The sequence below is a fragment of the Mauremys mutica genome, chromosome 11 (genome assembly GCF_020497125.1).
Source record: "Mauremys mutica isolate MM-2020 ecotype Southern chromosome 11, ASM2049712v1, whole genome shotgun sequence".
NCBI lineage: Eukaryota > Metazoa > Chordata > Testudines > Geoemydidae > Mauremys > Mauremys mutica.
Window position 1 is genome coordinate 50978540 of NC_059082.1, and position 17172 is coordinate 50995711.

Genomic DNA, 17172 nt, shown 5'->3' on the forward strand with positions numbered 1-17172 from the left:
GGAATTGAGCAATCCACAAGCCTGTTTCAAGGGACGCTGGGTTAATTCGTAACTCATCAGTGTTTGCCCGATACATCGGGTGGGCGGTGCAAGGCTGGGGGGGGGAGGGGAATCTTTGTCCAGTGCTCCCAGGGGAAGTTGTCCTTTGATAAGATGATAACAGAACCGGCTGGGCACATTTCCACAGGTAACTGGAAAGTTTTATTTGTCTCCTACTGCCTGAAAGGTCAGGGTGTCCTGCTTTCAATTCTATTTCAGTGTGGTGCCCTTTGTGTTTCGATCGGAGATATGCTCCTTTCTGAAGGATCCTTAATGAGTGTTCCTAGATGTAATTGAGTGACCTGCCATCTGAACCTCTCAGGTGCTTTTGCTTAGGGGAGGGGCTGTGTTTAATAGGAAGCCAAGTGTGTTTCATAAAGGATTTGCCCACAGCAAATCAGACAATTCTCCCAGCTGGCAGACAAGCTCATAGACAGTGTTGATGCAATGCTGTCTGATGATTGACACAAAGGAGGGGGCCCAGAGTCTCAAAGGTGTTTTGGCTCTTAACTCCTATGGGATTTGGTGCCTAAATACCTTTGAGGATCTGGGCCTGGGAGGCAGCAGAACTCATGGGTTCTGGTCTAACCTCTGTGTGACCACCACCTCCACTTTGCCTGTGTAGCTCACAGGAGGGCTTGGGAGGTTAGCCTCCCAGCTTATCTCTGAAGCACTTTGTGACCATGAGGGTTAAGATTTATGGATGCTGGCTATGTAAAATACTGTATGTAACACACAGATCAGAGTGTACGCACCCCACTGCCCTCCACTAGATAGAATCAGAACTGCTCAGCTACATAGCATAAGCCCCAGTATTGGAGATGATGTCTCCTGCAGCAGTGAGTTCCACTAGTATAAGATGTGTCTCCACTGATGTGTTCTAAATGTTCTGCTCTTTTAATTACATCAGGTCCATAACCCACATTCTTGTACCATGGAGGGACTGATCCTTTCTCGCTGCACAGCCCCCAAAATGTAGCACAGCACAAGGGCCAAACTAAGCCAATGCCACCCTGTGTCTGCCAGATACCGGGGGCAAATGAACCCATCTGTGATAGAGAAGCTATCCCTGGTCAAGCCTATATGAACTGGAATGCAGATCCTCATAGGTATTTAGGAGCCTAATGTTCATCGAAATCAATGGGAGTTAGGTGCCTAAATACTTTTGAGCAATGGTCCCCAATGCGGTGCCCACGGGGGCATCTTAATGCACCCGTGTCCTGGCCCCCGGGAGAGCACCCGCCGAAATGCCGCCGAATTTCAGTGGCATTTCGGCGGGGATGCCTCTCGATGACGACGCTTGTCGCCAACAAGTGATGTCATCGAGAGGCGTCGCACCCGAATTTCAGCGGGGATGCCTCTCAATGACGCCGCTTGCTGTCGACAAGTGATGTCATCGAGAGGCGTCGCACCCGAATTTCGGCGGGGATGCCTCTCAATGACGCCGCTTGCTGTCGACAAGTGATGTCATCGAGAGGCGTCACCGCCGAAATGCCGCCGAAATTCAGCGGCATTTCGGCGGGTGCTCCACCGCCACAGTGGTCCTTCGTCTGGCGCCCGCCAGACGAAAAGGTTGGGGACCACTGCCTTTGAGGATCTGGGTGCAGCTTTTCATACATGGCCTCCAAGTCCAATGGAAATATGCAAACATGAGAAGGCACCAAAACCCAGTGAATTTGCTGGGAGCGGAATCTGGGCTCCTGCTCATTGCTAGGTCAGATGAAGAGTGTTTGTTCAGAGAGTCTAACTGGGGTCAGTCACAGGGGAATGTCCTCCTCGGCTAGCAGGAATGGATTTGGGCTCTACCTGTGGCTGTAGCACAGTTCAGATGGGGGACTTTCCAGTAGCATGTGTGAAACTGGAACCAGGACACTGAAATGTTACCCCTCTCAGCAGTGCTGTTGGGCAGGCAGAAGGGAACATTCTGTATCCAGGCAAAACCACAATTGGGATTTAGGGAGGCAGAATGTATTTATGCATGTGGAATTTGACTGGACAGCACCACAAACACCTCTACTTTTGCCCAAAATGCCATGGCATCTTTAAGAACTGGAAGAGGCCAGGGCTTCAGTTTTAGGTCTTATCTGCAAGATGGGACCTCCAACATCACAGTACCCCCTGTGTGCATTCTGAGATATTGGAGCAACACTCATTCAGAGTGAAGAGAGCCAGCCACTGAATGACCAACTTTCTCATCCCTTGTTTCTTCAGATGGTCACCCATCCAAATCCTGAATAGACCTGATGCTGCTTGACTTACTGGATTAGACAGCTAGCCCAGTAACATAGGCAATGCCAGCCCTCAAAGCTACCGTTAAGCCATAGAACTAAACCTGATTGGTCCGGCTCTCGGTTATTCTTTGCCCAGGTCGCATTCCATTGGCTCCCACAGAAGATATTGTGTTATAGGGCCCAGCCTGACTTACAAACTATTCTACAGCTCTGGGCCAACCAGAAGAGGCTTAAGAAAGACTACAGGGTGGTTTATCTTTGTTCATGTAGCAAAGAAATGCCCAGCTTTGAATCTATAGATTGGCCCTTTAACTAAAACAAGCTCTAGGGACCATAGAAACAAAGGAGTCTTTGGTTTGGTTTGGTTTTGGCAGACAGACAGCCTTTGCCCAGGAGGGCTTAGCATGAAAAATGCATGTGGGGATCCAGGCGATGGTAGGATGCTAAAAAGAGGCGATCGATCAAGTATCTCTGAAAGCCACACAGCTGTGCCTGTTTCCCTGCCTTCTCTGAGTCTTTGCTGCTGTTGTTGGGGGGGGGCAGGGGAGGATTTTTTTTGTTCTATGTAGTCATGCTGCTGCTCAGTTTGATTAAGAAAGTTGCTGTAGAGTAGGGACTTTTGCACCCAGGCTAACTCCCAGGAAGAGAACTGCCTGAATGAAAGGCAACAGGATGGCTTTGCAGTTATTGCCTCATTGCCCTCTGTGATTTGTCTTTGTTAATTCTTCCAGACAGGCTTTTGGTTTGATTCTGGAAGCTTTAATCTTCACTTGCCAGCTCCAGAAATGGCCATAATCAAGGTCAGGATGTTCAAAAGTGATTTTCACTAGTGATTTGGCCCAACTTTAATTTTGGGGAGCCCATCTGGAAACCCCTTTGTGCTCAGCCCCTGCTGTCTGATATCTGGCCCACTGGGGTGTCTCTCATCAGGAACCCAGAAATCAATAGTTGCTTTGGAAAACCTTGGCTCCCAATTGTAGGATGACATAATAACAATCAATACCAAAGATCTATGCTGTGCAGCAAGCTGGATCTTAATTCTGCGGCAAGCCATGCCATTTCTGTGGTAGATCTCAGGCAGCTGTGAGGGATAAGTGAGACTTCTGGGAATCACAGGAGGTATTTTGGGATAAGCTCATTAGCTGGAGGTTTCTCTTAAAATCATCAGCAGTCAAATAATTAACACTGGCATTTAAATGGCCATCTTTAAGTTTCAGAATCAACACCCCACTCCAGTAATCACTTACCCTCAGCTTAACTTTACTACTGGGAGTAGCAACACTGAAATCAATGAAGCTATTCATGGCAGTGAAGTTAAGCATGTGGATAAGTGCTTACAGGAGCAGGGCAGTTCGCAGTGCTCAAAACTCTTGTTTCAGGCTGCCTGCAGACTCAGGCAGATGGCAGTGCATCAGTTATGCTGAGTTTTCAGTTGGAAGGTTTTCTTTGCAGCCAGAAGCAGATTTTTTTTTTCCAAAGTGGAAGCTCAGATAGTGGGGTATATTTCTGCAGGAGTGGCTGGATTCCTCATCACATTCCAGGGCTGCTAGATTGCAGAATACTCAGGGCCTGTAGCATCCTATAATGTTTCCTGTGCATTAAGTAAGTAATGCTAACAACTCTCCCATGATTGGCCCATGCATCACTACAAGGAGCCAAAAGTAGAGTCAGGAATAGAATCCTGGTCACCCTCCTGCCTGCCCACTGCACGCCCTGCTGGACCACACTGCCCCCCTACTCAACTGCCATAAGAACACCTGTGATGGCTCAAAGGACACCGAGCAGTTGACTGGACTGTGCCCAAATGTAACAGTGGGTCTGCTCCTGCTGCTACTGACATCAATGACAGCCCCAAGTAGGGTCTGGAACGGTAAAAACCCACCTCTTTAAAAGGAGCCTTCCAGGTATTTAGGCATCAGATTTAGGTCTGGTTGAAAAAGAATCTTGACAAGGATGGTCGAGTGGCCAATATGCTGGGCTGTAGGGACCTGGCTTCAGTGCCTTGCTCCACCAGCAGCTTCTTGTGTGATCCTGCCTAAGGTGGTTCTAGGCACACACATGCAGGTTTGTTTGTTTGTTTCAAATAGATTAACCTGACAATGTCTCTATTTAATACATTTTCCAAAAGGTCTGCTTCAGGCCAGATCAACCACAAGTTATTGGATCCCATGCAGGAATCACTGGGTAAAATTCTATGGACTGGGTGACGCAGGAGACCTGACTTGGCTATCATAATGGCTTTAGAATCGATGAGACTCTGGACATTTTGCCCGTGGAAGGAGAGCAGGACTAGCAAACATGCCACCACAAAAGGGAAGAAAACTCTAGGCATGGCCAAAAGCAGCTGCTAAAATTGCAGGTGTAGTTTTGTGTGCCCAACTTTTTCATGCATGCAAAAAGGCAGGTGTGTGAATGCCCAGTGTGACCATCCAGTCTATGCACCATGCATTTTGCAGCCCCATTAGCACAGGCAAAAAGCCGATCCCATGATTTCAGAGGCAGACTTGTGCTACTTTGAAACTCTGGCCTGTCAGTTTAAGTGGATTTACGTTTGAGCATGGAGGCTGCTGTGCCTAAGAAGGGCTGGGTGCAGCTGAAGGAGGGAGAGTTTGCAAAGGGTCCCTTTGTGGTGCCCTGATCCTGGGGCTGGTTCTGCACTGGCCTGGCCCCCAGAGCTTCTTTAAGTTACAGCAGCTGCCAACAGCCCACGGGGGCACTTCCAGCTGCTGGGGAGCACCAGGGATAGGGACACCCAGGTGACACCCTCGGTTCTGGGCAGGGGATATCACAGTAACTGTTATAGCAGCCCTGCCATGGGCAATGCTCCTAGGTGGCTGTATGCTGCCATTGGCTGGATATGTTGGCTGCAAGGGAGCTTTCTGCCTGGAGATCGGAGCCCCTGTTTGTGATAGTCTCCCCATCTCCCAATAGGATTCCTTGTGGCATCTCTTGTGGAGATATGATGGGTTTAGAGAAGCTGGGAGCTCTCATCCTGTCCATGCTCTGCCATTGTATAGCCTGACACCTGATGGTAGAGGCTGGGACTGGGTCCCTCCAAGGGTATGTCTACACTGCAGTCAGAATCCCGAGGCACTGAGTCGCAGAGCTTGGGTCAGCTGACTTGGGCTTACGAGGCTAGGGCTGGGGGGCTAAAAAGAGCAGTGTAGACATTTGGGCTTGGGCTGGAGCCTGGGCTCAGAGACCCACTGCCCTTGTGGAGTCTCAGAGCCCAGGCTGCAGTCCAAGCCCAAATGTCTATGCTGCAATTCTATAGCCCCATAGCCAGAGCCTCATGAGCCTGAGTCAGCTGACCCAAGCCATGCTACAGGTCTTGTATTGCAGTGTAGACATACCCTAAGCCTCTCCTCATACTCAGCCCATACTCATACAGGCCCTTGCCCTGCTGCCCACAGGAGGCACTGTGGGGGAAGAGATTTGTAAGGACACTGCCAACTACACCACTTCCAGCCTCTCCCGGTGGGGGTGCTTAGGGGTATAGTGTAGGAATATCGAGCCCCTCCCAGCAGGGGGCGCTGAGGGAAATGGGGTAGGAGCACCGAGCCCCTCCCAGCAGGGGGCGCTGAGGGGAATGGGGTAGAAGCACCGAGCCCCTCCCAGCAGTGGGCGCTGAGGGGAATGGGGTAGGAGCACCGAGCCCCTCCCAGCAGGGGGCGCTGAGGGGAATGGGGTAGGAGCACCGAGCCCCTCCAAGCTGGGGGCGCTGAGGGGAATGGGGTAGGAGCACCGAGCCCCTCCCAGCAGGGGGCGCTGAGGGGAATGGGGTAGGAGCACCGAGCCCCTCCAAGCTGGGGGCGCTGAGGGGAATGGGGTAGGAGCACCGAGCCCCTCCAAGCTGGGGGCGCTGAGGGGAATGGGGTAGGAGCACCGAGCCCCTCCCAGCTGGGGGCGCTGAGGGGAATGGGGTAGGAGCACCGAGCCCCTCCCAGCTGGGGGCGCTGAGGGGAATGGGGTAGGAGCACCGAGCCCCTCTCAGCAGGGGGCGCTGAGGGGAATGGGGTAGGAGCACCGAGCCCCTCCCAGCTGGGGGCGCTGAGGGGAATGGGGTAGGAGCACCGAGCCCCTCCCAGCAGGGGGCGCTGAGGGGAATGGGGTAGGAGCACCGAGCCCCTCCCAGCTGGGGGCGCTGAGGGGAATGGGGTAGGAGCACCGAGCCCCTCCAAGCTGGGGGCGCTGAGGGGAATGGGGTAGGAGCACCGAGCCCCTCCAAGCTGGGGGCGCTGAGGGGAATGGGGTAGGAGCACCGAGCCCCTCCCAGCTGGGGGCGCTGAGGGGAATGGGGTAGGAGCACCGAGCCCCTCCAAGCTGGGGGCGCTGAGGGGAATGGGGTAGGAGCACTGAGCTGTGCTCAGCAGGGGGCAGTGAAGGGAATGGTGTAGGAGCATTGAGATGTGCCCAGCATGGGGTAATGAGTGGAATGGGTGGAACCGGTGAGTGTCTTAGCCTAGGGCTGAGGCTCCACAATCCTGGGCCCCATGTGGCTGGGCAAGTAGTGCCCTGTGTGGGCACAAGGAGGTCCCACAGAGATAGACTCTGGCACAGCTGCCAATAGCATTTCCCACCACTCATTTGCAGGGCATTTCAGGAGTTTGCATAATCTGCTCTAGCTGTGCCAATAGTGTGGTGGTTCTTAAACTGTCAGTGAGGGAGCTTTACAGGCAGCCACCTCTTGGGCTAATGGCTAGTGAAAACCCAAGGGAACTCAAGGGATGGGATTTATGGGCCTCAGCATGAAGCTTTGTTTCCATCTGACAGCTAGCACCCATTCCACCTCTAAGAATGTGCCTGTGTAGCTCTTGCCACCTGGTTTGTCTTTAGAGCTAGCTGTGTGGGTTCAACCCCCACTCTAAGCGGGTCGCTATTTGTATGCAACATTAAGTTTTGTATTCGCACACATACTGAAGTGGAGGGGCTGATACATACAGAAGGGAGTAGTCTTGTCTGGGGGTGAGGGGTTAGCTGTGGTGATTTTAACAGGACAAATATCTTGAGGATACAAGGCTGGGGGCTCACCTGTGTTTACAGAACAAACAAGGTCCACAATCTAACCTGAAATGGATTGGAGAGAGAGATGGAACGGGAAGGAGGAGACAGACCATGAATAGGGAAGAGGAGAAAAGCCAGATCAAGCAAGGAAAAAGTCTTAAGAAAGAGAAGGCTGAGTCACCACAGTGCTACACACACCCCTGCTCTAGGGTCACAGTTCACCCTAATTTTGTCACTTCTCCCTGTCTTCACTGAGATCTTGCCAAGCCTACCTCAGAGCCTGGACTGAACCACATCTGTTGCTTTCAAAACCTGCAGGCTCCCTGAATCCCCAGAGATCAGCTAGTGCACAAGAGCATTCTGGGATTCCATCCTCTGACAAGGGCAAGTCCTGGAGTGAGTGAGCTAAGGGCAATGGCTGGAGACTCCTGCCAGATCTGCTGAGCCTCAGTGATGGGTTGCAAAGGAGAGAGCAAGCAAGGGGACAAGAATGGGTTGAGGTCCTTAGGTCCATGATAGGCCAGGGGGCCTCCTGGGAATTCAGTCAGTGAAGTAATGAGGTCTCTGCAACAGACTGTAAACAGCTCCAAGGGAACCACTGAGAGCTCTTGAGTTAAACAAGGCAGGATTTGCAAGGTTCCTGATGACCTGCTTCCATCTAACAAGGAGGAATGGGCTGGAATGGTGCAAATGAAAAAAGCAGGCTATGGTGTCTGCATGGTGAGGTCAAGGAGATTTCAGAAAAGGAGAGCATGTGGATGCCCTGTCACTGGAGCTATTGAAAACTGGACCATTCACGCACAGTAAAGAATGACCCAGCACTTCTCCCTGGGCATAGAGAAAAGGTGACCTGTTAAGGCTCTTCCACCTCTAGCCTCGGTGATCTGACATTATGCCCTGGAAAGCCCAGCAAGTGACAAAGCAATGAGGGGAAGGGGAGCCAGTCTGTGATCACATCTTGACTGGAAGATATCAAGGTGTCTCCAAAAGGAGTCTCTGTTGGGGAAATGGGAATAACAAGAGGTTTGCACGAGGCTTTAACTGCATCATCTGCTTTCGTTCCACTTAGTGGGGAAAAACCTCAAAGATCATTTAACGCCATAAAAAACCCCTTTCCATGAAAATTCCCCTCCCGGTCTGATTTAAAGGCATGAGGCTGTTCTGAGCTAAAGCTGAGACTCCAGGTTAATGCAGCTTCTTCTCAATCACAATGGGGAGAGCCGTGGGAAGAGCTCGCAGGCAGCACGTCTTGCCCTGATTGGATGAAATCTCGGCCCCACTAAAGTCTGTTGCAAAACTTCCATTGATTTCAATGGGGCCAGGATTTCACCCAGTAGGTTTTACCTGTGCTTATCCTTGAGTGACTCGATGGGGACCTCTCTTTGTCTCTCCTAATGATCCCAAGTCAAAGGCTCAGTTTCCAGGTCAAAGGATGCTTTTTCTACTGTGGTCCTGCAAGCTCTGCCTGGGAAGTCTCTGCACCTTCCGACCCCTTGCAAAGTCCTGAAAAGCTAGCCACAAGCTGTGGGAGCGTTTGCAAGATATCCTGTCTCTCCTGAAACTAGGGGGTAATCCTTGCCCTGATGGGGTGGGAAGTGGGTGGCACGAGGAGAGGAAATTGATCTGTTTTCCCCTAGCTTTGTGCTAATGATTGATATTGGTAACACTAAGCTATTCAGCGAATCAGACTTCCAGTAACAAATGTGTGTGAAATCCCTTGGCAGCAATGGCATTACACCTGGGGTCAATTTCCCCCAGTGCATAGGACATTTCGTAGCAGGAAGGTTCAGATTAACAAAAAAACCCAACTCCCCATAGTTTGCAAGTACAGACAGAGCCCTCTGATTCCTGAGATCCTGTCATCGAGCCCTGAGAGGCTGTCTTTGAGGGACAGTTTCTCAGGCACAGTATATTGGGGGGGGAGGGGAAGAGGGGGCTCCCCATCTAACCCCATTCCCATCCCACACCTAAAGGAAAATGGGAATGTGCACTGGGGTCATAACTCTGATATGGCTGTGAAAGGACATGGGGAGACCCTCCAGGGGAATTCAATGACAAGTCACCCCCATGAATGTCACAATTCTCAGCACCATCAGAACCTATAGACTGGCATCCTATTCATATAACATATAGAATGATCATCTCCTCCATAAGGGACAATCTCTGTACATTCCCAAAGACCAGCATACCAGTTCTGTTAGCACTGATGTGGTATTAGACTGACCAATTAGTACTGAAAGGGCATCCCAGGCAGGCAGCAATGACTGCCGAGTGACGATTCTAAACAATAGTCCGTAGATAACCATGCCATTCCAAGCCATTCCATCTCTGGGCTCTGGCGACTAAGGCTCTGCTGCAGTAGTTTATGATGTCCCCTGAATCCCTTGATGGAATTACAGCCTCTTATTACTTCATTACATTAACTGTTTAGGGACCGATCCTGATATCCTTACTCAAAGTCAGCACAATTACTCCACCAGTGTCTCCATTGATTTCAAGGGGACTGTTCCTTTAGGAAAGTACTAGTCCACATGAGTAAGGAAATTAAAATTTGGTCCTTTATAAATATTAACAATACCTTGCATACTATAGATTTCAAAGTGCTTTACAAAGCTGCAAAAGTAGCATTACCCTCATTGTACATATTGGGAAACTGAGGCACAGAAAAGAAGTGACTTGTCTAAGATCCTCTTTATGAGCATTATTATTATCTCTTCTCTCTCTCTCACACACACACACAGCTGGATAAAGCTACATGTATTGTAACACCCCTCCTGTGACCATGGATGTCAGATGTGAATTCCCCCATGGGCTTCGTTTTCTGGTTTAACAGTTTCATGCCCACATCTGTTCATTTCACTAATGACCTTACAGTTCACTCCAGTTATTAGCAGTTTATTAGTGTTTTCACAAGCAACTGTCCCCATGCACCACCACCACCACTTTCTGTTTCCCCATAACATCATCCAGCGCAATCTAAACTCTGGCAAAGCAACACAGATGCAAAACACAGTATGTTCTCCACCCAGTAGGTAGCTTACACAAGAGACGGTTTTCACAGTTGTCTTCACTCACCTGGGCAAATGAGCTACTCTCTCCCTTCCTATGTGAATACATGTGTTATAACAGAAAAGCCACCAGGTGTTCTTTATAAACCTCTACACACACACACACACACACACACACGACAGATGCTTCAGTGTTTCCCTTTGATACGGCTACAGCTAAGGACCAAGTCACCAGTTTGGTTTAGGCAGGAACTGTTCAGAGCAGCCAGTGATGAAAATTCCAGTACATCCAAGTACCATTCAGCCAGTTCACTGGGATGGGAGTCTTGAGTGAATCCAGCACAGCTCAGAAGGTTTCACATTTACAGAAAATGCTTTTGAAGTTGCTGGATGTGGTTGGGTAACTAGCTACGGTGTAGCCAACCCCAGCCTCCCAGGGCAAGTGTCAGTCAGATCACAAAACAAACAGCCCAAGAAGTGATTGTGCAACATGCAGCAAGAGGAAACTGGCCAAAATACACCCCAGAAAACAAATGACAGCCAGGACAGTTGGATGTGCTTGGATTTTTAGGACATACTTGTAATAAGAAATTCTGAAGCTTCATGTTTTAGATTTGCATACACACTTGCGTTTATACTGTATGTGCATAACTCTATTGCATAGTCACACAGCCCACAAACATATTGCACACTTTATAGAACAGGATCAAAATTCCAAATTTCTGCGGAAGTCCTGAGCTGAAAACAATACACATCACACTGCCCTTCTCCAGAAGTTAGTCTGATTCTAGCTTTCTACTCCCATCCAGATGGAGCTCCTTGTTAAGCAAAAGGATGAGTGACTTACCTGAAAGCAAGACCTTCTCTCTCTCTGTCTGCTCTGCCTGATGTTCTCTCTGTGAAAGTGGGAAGCGTTTTAGATTGTGCAGTAGGTATATATTGTCTGCAAGTCTGGCCTAAGGGCGTCCATCACTCGGCCTTGCTTTGCTCCTGCCCCTATATGGAAGATACTGTCACATGCTTTGCAGCTCCCAGCTATCCGTATGGCAAAATAGGAAAGAAGGAAAGTGGGAGGAGTGGGGGGAAAGGCATCTTCATAATCATGAAAGAGGCAGAGAGAATTTCTCAGCGAAAACCCACCAGACAGAAATCCCTGACTGACCCAAACTTCAGTTTTTCTTCTTTTGTATCTGTGGCTCCCGGCAGCCCCTTTCATGTTCCATTCAAGGCCCAGAAGATGTAAAGAGAAGTTTGCCTTGATCCGATTTCTCTGGGTTCTGTCTCACTGGGAGAAGAGGTGAGGCATTGCAGGCGGAGGGTTAATGGACACTCTTTTCAAATACAAAACATCAGCTCTGTCTTCCGGAGTAAAAACATTGTCTCCCCCAAATTGAACCCTTACCCATTCACCTCGCCCCCATGCACACCCGCTACAGACCCACCATATTCCCACACTGTGCTTCAGGGATCACACTTCCAGTGAAGTCAGCACTGGTCAGTTTCAGGCTATTGTCACCCGACTGGCCACTGTCGTCTGACAGTTCCTATGTTCCTGTTTAAAACAGCTGGCAAGTCATGATGGGCCGAAGTTGGCCTTGGTGTAACCACTCTGACTTTGCTTCCCTCCCCCAGCCAGTGCTGATGGAAGGAACTGGGCTGAGATACCTGGAGAGTGAAGCACTCCAAGCCGTGGCAGCTGCTATGGGAGGTTTCTCCACATTGTCTAGCACACTAGCAGCGAGAAAGGAGGTCTGGGAGGGCCATTGTGGGGGGTGTTTTTGCAGTCATGGTGCCTCCCAATAGATGATCCTCATTCATTAATTTCACACAGCCACCATCCGGCCATCAGATGACCTGGAGAATTTGTTTTAACCAGTGATCTAGGCGTGAAAATGACTTTATCCCATCAACAGCCAACATGGTGATCTCAATATGCTTTCAACATGGTACTTACCATTTCATCTCCTTAAAGCTCTTTGCAAACTAGTTTGCACACTCCTCCACCATCATTATCCCTTTGTTTCAGATAGGGAAACTGAGGCACAGCGTGGTGACATGACTAGGCCAAGTGAGTGAGTTGGGGCTAGAACCCAGGCACTCCACAATCCCCTATCTTTTGCATATTCCACTAGACTACACTACCATAGGGCTGCGCAAACCAATCCGGATGAAACAGACTCATCTGAATCTCAGTCCAAAACTGGGGCAGTACTTTTTACCAGATCCCAGATGGTCAGATCATTCTTTTCCCGACTCTGTTATTTTTCATTTTCTCAGCTGCCATCTGGAACAGGGAGTGGGAGGACACTGAAAAATGTTGCCCCTCTCCAGAAGCAGACCTGCCTGGTGGGTGAAGCACTAGACTGTGTCTCCGGAGACCTGGTTTCTGTTACTGTCTCTACCACAGGCCTTCTGGGTGACCTCACGTAAGTCACTTCCCCGCTCTGTGCCTCAGTTTCCCATCTGTGAAATTGGACACTGATACCGACCTTCTTTGTAAAGCACTGTGAGATCTATGGATTAAAAGAGCTAAGTATTATTTTCTAGTCTTCTTCCACAACATTTTCCTCAAGTAACTGGCTATGCTGTAGTCCTGCTGCTGTATAGAAAATAGTTTACCTCTTTACAAAGGTAGGGGAGCTCTGTTTGTGCACAGAGAGGCATGTAAGAAGAGAGATGGTGTTTCCAGGGTAGAGATGGGGTCAGAAAAGAAATTTCAAATCTAGCTTCAGATTCTGTACTCTAAAAGTTTGGGTGTGCTCAGCCACAAGCAAAAAGACAGGGGTGTTCTCTACCTACCGGCCCTCCAACCTCACCCTGGGATCTGAGTCAAGCTGCGCATTCTCCATCTTATACATCAGTGCTAATTGTAAAGGTCTACTAGCCAAATCAGGTCCTCACTGGCACCTGGGCAACCCCATTGCCTTCAGATTCTGTCCACAGTGACTCCATGCAGCCACAATGGGTTTGCTGAGGTGCAGCTGATTAAAACTAGTCAGCAACTGCATTGATGATGCACAAGCTGCAGTAGACTTCAGCTCCCCCTCCCAGAACTGGGCTGTAGGGCTGACAGGAGGAAAAAGAAGTTCTGTCATTCAACTGAGGAACTGTCACCTTGAATATTCATTGAGGGGCAGGGGCCTAATTCAAAGTCCACTGAAACAGTGTGGGTCTTGGACTTCCCTGGGGTTTGGCTCAAGCCCAATGAACAGATCTGATGGGTAAGAAGAACCAGTTTTACGTTGCCACTTTTTGTGTCAAACTGACTTTGAATGTGACCCATGCAGATCTGCTGGCCGTGGGGCTCATAGCCTCTAAGGTTAGAAGGGACCATCATGATCATCTGTCTGACTCCTGCATATCGCAGACCATGAGAACTTTGCTCACCCACTCCTGTAACATACCCCTAGCCTCTGGATGAGTTAGTGACGGCCTCAAATCATGGTTTAAAGACTTAAAGTTACAGAAAACCCCACATTTACACTAGTTTAAACCTGCAAGTGACCCATGCCCCATGCTGTGGAGGTAGGCGAAAAGACCACAACCTTGGATCTCCAGCTCCTGGAGGTGCGTGATCCGGTGAAAATCTCAGCTTTCAGTGTTTTTGAAAAAGTAAGTTTCTAGCCCTCAAGGTTGCAGAGAAAACTTGGAAACACGATCCAGCGCATCCTGGAGACTCAAAAGCCAGAGGGCAAATAGAAAGCACCACTCATGATTTTTGATGATTGGATAGAGAGGAGGTTAGCCAAGATTTCCTGGCCTCTCAGGAAGATTTCCCTCTTGGATGGTACAACTTGTTCCAGAGTTTTGATCCCAGATAAAGTTACTTCAGTTTTAATATATCCGGCTCAGGCTATAAGGAACCTCCCATATGTGAACCATGTTGGAAGCAGAGTCCCAGAATGGGCCTGCTTCTCCCCAGAGCTTCACTTAGAGTCCAGTGGACATGGTACTAGACTAGGAATCAGGAGACCCGTTTCTATTCTTAGCTCTGCCACTGACCTGCTATGTAAGCATGAGCAAGTTACTTGTCTCCCTGTGCTTCTCCTTTCCTTCCCACCCTTTGTCCAGGCTACTTAGGCTGTAAGTTATTCAGAGCAGGGGCTATCTCTGACTTTCTGTTTGTAGAATTCCAAGCACAATGGGGCCCCAATCTCATTTGGAGCATCTGCTGTAATACAAGTGGGCACATGAATCCATAGCAACTATTTTGCCTTATTATCCGTAGTGCGCTCACAGACAGCAAGCACTTCCTTCTGCTTAACCAAAATTGCCAATTTTGCTCACAAACATTTTAGTTGTGGCTTCAGGAGGGAGTAAGCAAAGAGATTGGCTGTGGGGCTGGGATCCTTAACAACACTGTGAGCCTTGGATGGATCAGACACAAGTGCAGCAAAACTTTGAAATAAAACCCAGTTAAAACACCATCCAAGAATTCTTTCATTCCTAGATTGGTTGGAAAATGGATTCTGTGTCCAGCAAAAAAATGTTGACATTTGGCTTTCTTTTTGTCCCAAATCAAGATGAAAAGGCAAAATTTTGAATTGTTTCACAAAACAAAATTCCAAAAAGCAGTCTGTTTTGGGTCAGTTGAAATGTTTCATTTCAATCAGTTTGAAATGTTTCATTTGGATGTTGACACTTTTCATTTTTTTTAGATCAAATAAAGTACACAAGAATATAAGAATGGCCATACTGGGTCAGACCAAAGGTCCATCTAGCCCAGTATCCTGTCTTCCGACAGTGGCCAATGCCAGGTGCCACAGAGGGAATGAACAGAACAGGTAATCATAAAATGATCCATACCCTGTCGCCCATTCCCAGCTTCTGGCAAACAGAGGCTAGGGACACCATCCCTGCCCATCCTGGCTAATAGCCATTGATGGACCTATGCTCCATGAATTTATCGAGGTTTTTTTTAAGCCTGTTATAGTCTTGGCCTTCACAACATCCTCTGGCAAGGAGTTCCACAGGTTGAGTGTGCATTGTGTGAAAAAAATACTTCCTTTTGTTTGTTTTCAACCTGCTGCCTATTAATTTCATTTGGTGACCCCCTAGTTCTTGTGTTATGAGAAGGAGTAAATAACACTTCCTGATTTACTTTCTCCACACCAGTCATGATTTTATAGACCTCTATCATATCCCCCCTTAGTTGTCTCTTTTCCAAGATGAAAAGTCCAAGTCTTATTAATCTCTCCTCATATGGCAGCCGTTCCATACCCCTAATAATTTTTTTTGCCCTTTTCTGAACCTTTTCCACTTATAATATATCTTTTTTGAGATGGGGCGACTGCCTCTGCACACGGTATTCAAGATGTGGGCTTACCATGGATTTATACAGAGGCAATATGATATTTTCTGTCTTATTATCTATCCCTTTCATAATGATTCCCAACATTCTGTTCACTTTGAAGAACACTTTGAAAGGTAGAGTCATTTTGAAACAACAAACTTTGTGTTCTAAAAATACTGAAATGGGACTTTTTCCCTTTTCACAATTTTCCCCCCAATTTTTTGTCCAAATGGAATGTCATTGAAATGATTCCATGTTTCATCCAAATGGCTTTATTATTATTATTATTATTATTATTTGCTGAACATGTTTCAGCCAGCTTGATTCTGCATTTCCCAGCTATGTATGAACAAAACTCCAAGTATAAATTCAAACCAATGTCCAAATCCTGCCCTTTGTCAGGGCTCCGCACCAGAGCCTGCTCCACGCCCAGCGGCTGGTCTAGGCCTCCCCCGGCTGCTTGCCAGGATTCTCAGGCTTGGTCTCTCTCCTCACTAACTCTTCATCCCCAGAGAGCGACTGCTGACTCTCTCCCTACTGCCACAAACCTCTGTTCATACTCACCAGCCTGCTCCTGCCCAGACAGGCAGTAGGATCACTTTCGCCTGGCTCTCCTGCCTGGTGCAGCGATGTAATGTAACTGGCCTCTCAGGCCTCATTCACCCCGTCAGCACCTGTGTGGGGTACACACTGCATCACAGAGAGGCAGGCAAGACTCTGCACATGTGAGCGAGAACCTGTCTAAGCCCATTTAGCTACAATGGCTACCAATGGCCCCAATTCAGCAAGACCCAAGAATGAGCTTAATTCTAGGCACGTGAGTGACCCAATTGGCCTCAGTGGGGGTTAAATTCAGGCCCATGCTTAGTGCCTTGCTGAATCAGGACTGTAGACTATAAAGTGTTCATCCTGAGAGCCTGCTCACATGTCCCTGGGCTAAGGGCTCGATGAAATAGGAAGTCAGTTCCTGGCTCTGCCATAATAATATCTGCTCAGTCCCACTCCTTGCTGTTATATCCTTGGGGCAGCCGGTGTAGGAAGCAATCACTTGAGGCCAGAGAGCAGGCAGCTAACCAAAACCTCCATTTTATTTACAGATATACAGAGAGCTCACTCAGCTGGTTGAAACCGGCTGAGCTAACCCATAATAATCTAACTCAGTTGCCATAGCAACAAAAACCATGACAACCAAATACACAACACTTGCCACTGCCTGCCTGGGCTCCTTTCTACACAGCCTCTCTTCAGCCTTCTTCCCCGCAACTTCTCTAGACTCACCCTTTCCTCGGGACTAGGCTGGCAGTGGCAAGGAGTGGGACTGAGCAGACTTTGGCAGCTGGTTGTAGGGTCTCTGGGCTGGACTCCAGCATAGATGGGGGGTCCAGCTTCCTCTACCAGCCACCGGAGACCAGAGAAGATGGTATGCAGGGCTGGCTCCAGGCACCAGCATTCCAAGCTGGTGCTTGGGGCGGCAGTCTGCAAGGGGCAGCAGTCCATGTGTTTTTTGCCCCCAAGCAGCGCGCCGAATTGCCGTCGTGGAGGACTGAGGCAGTCCGTGAGCCATTAGGGTGGCAGGCCTGTTTCCACGGTGGCAGCA

The 17172-nt window shown here is 48.9% G+C and overlaps 1 protein-coding gene across 1 annotated transcript in view; it reads right to left on the bottom strand.

The window, feature by feature from the left end:
* PRR35 (proline rich 35) overlaps positions 1-16222 on the bottom strand; it is a 68235-nt gene extending 52013 nt beyond the window's left edge. Inside the window, exons 1-2 of the mRNA XM_044980023.1 lie at positions 16140-16222; positions 11130-11178 (exon numbers count right to left, since the gene is read on the bottom strand). The gene's annotated coding sequence lies outside the window, so the exon portion shown is untranslated. The remainder of the gene's footprint in view (positions 1-11129; positions 11179-16139) is intronic.
* Between the last annotated feature and the right edge of the window lie 950 nt (positions 16223-17172).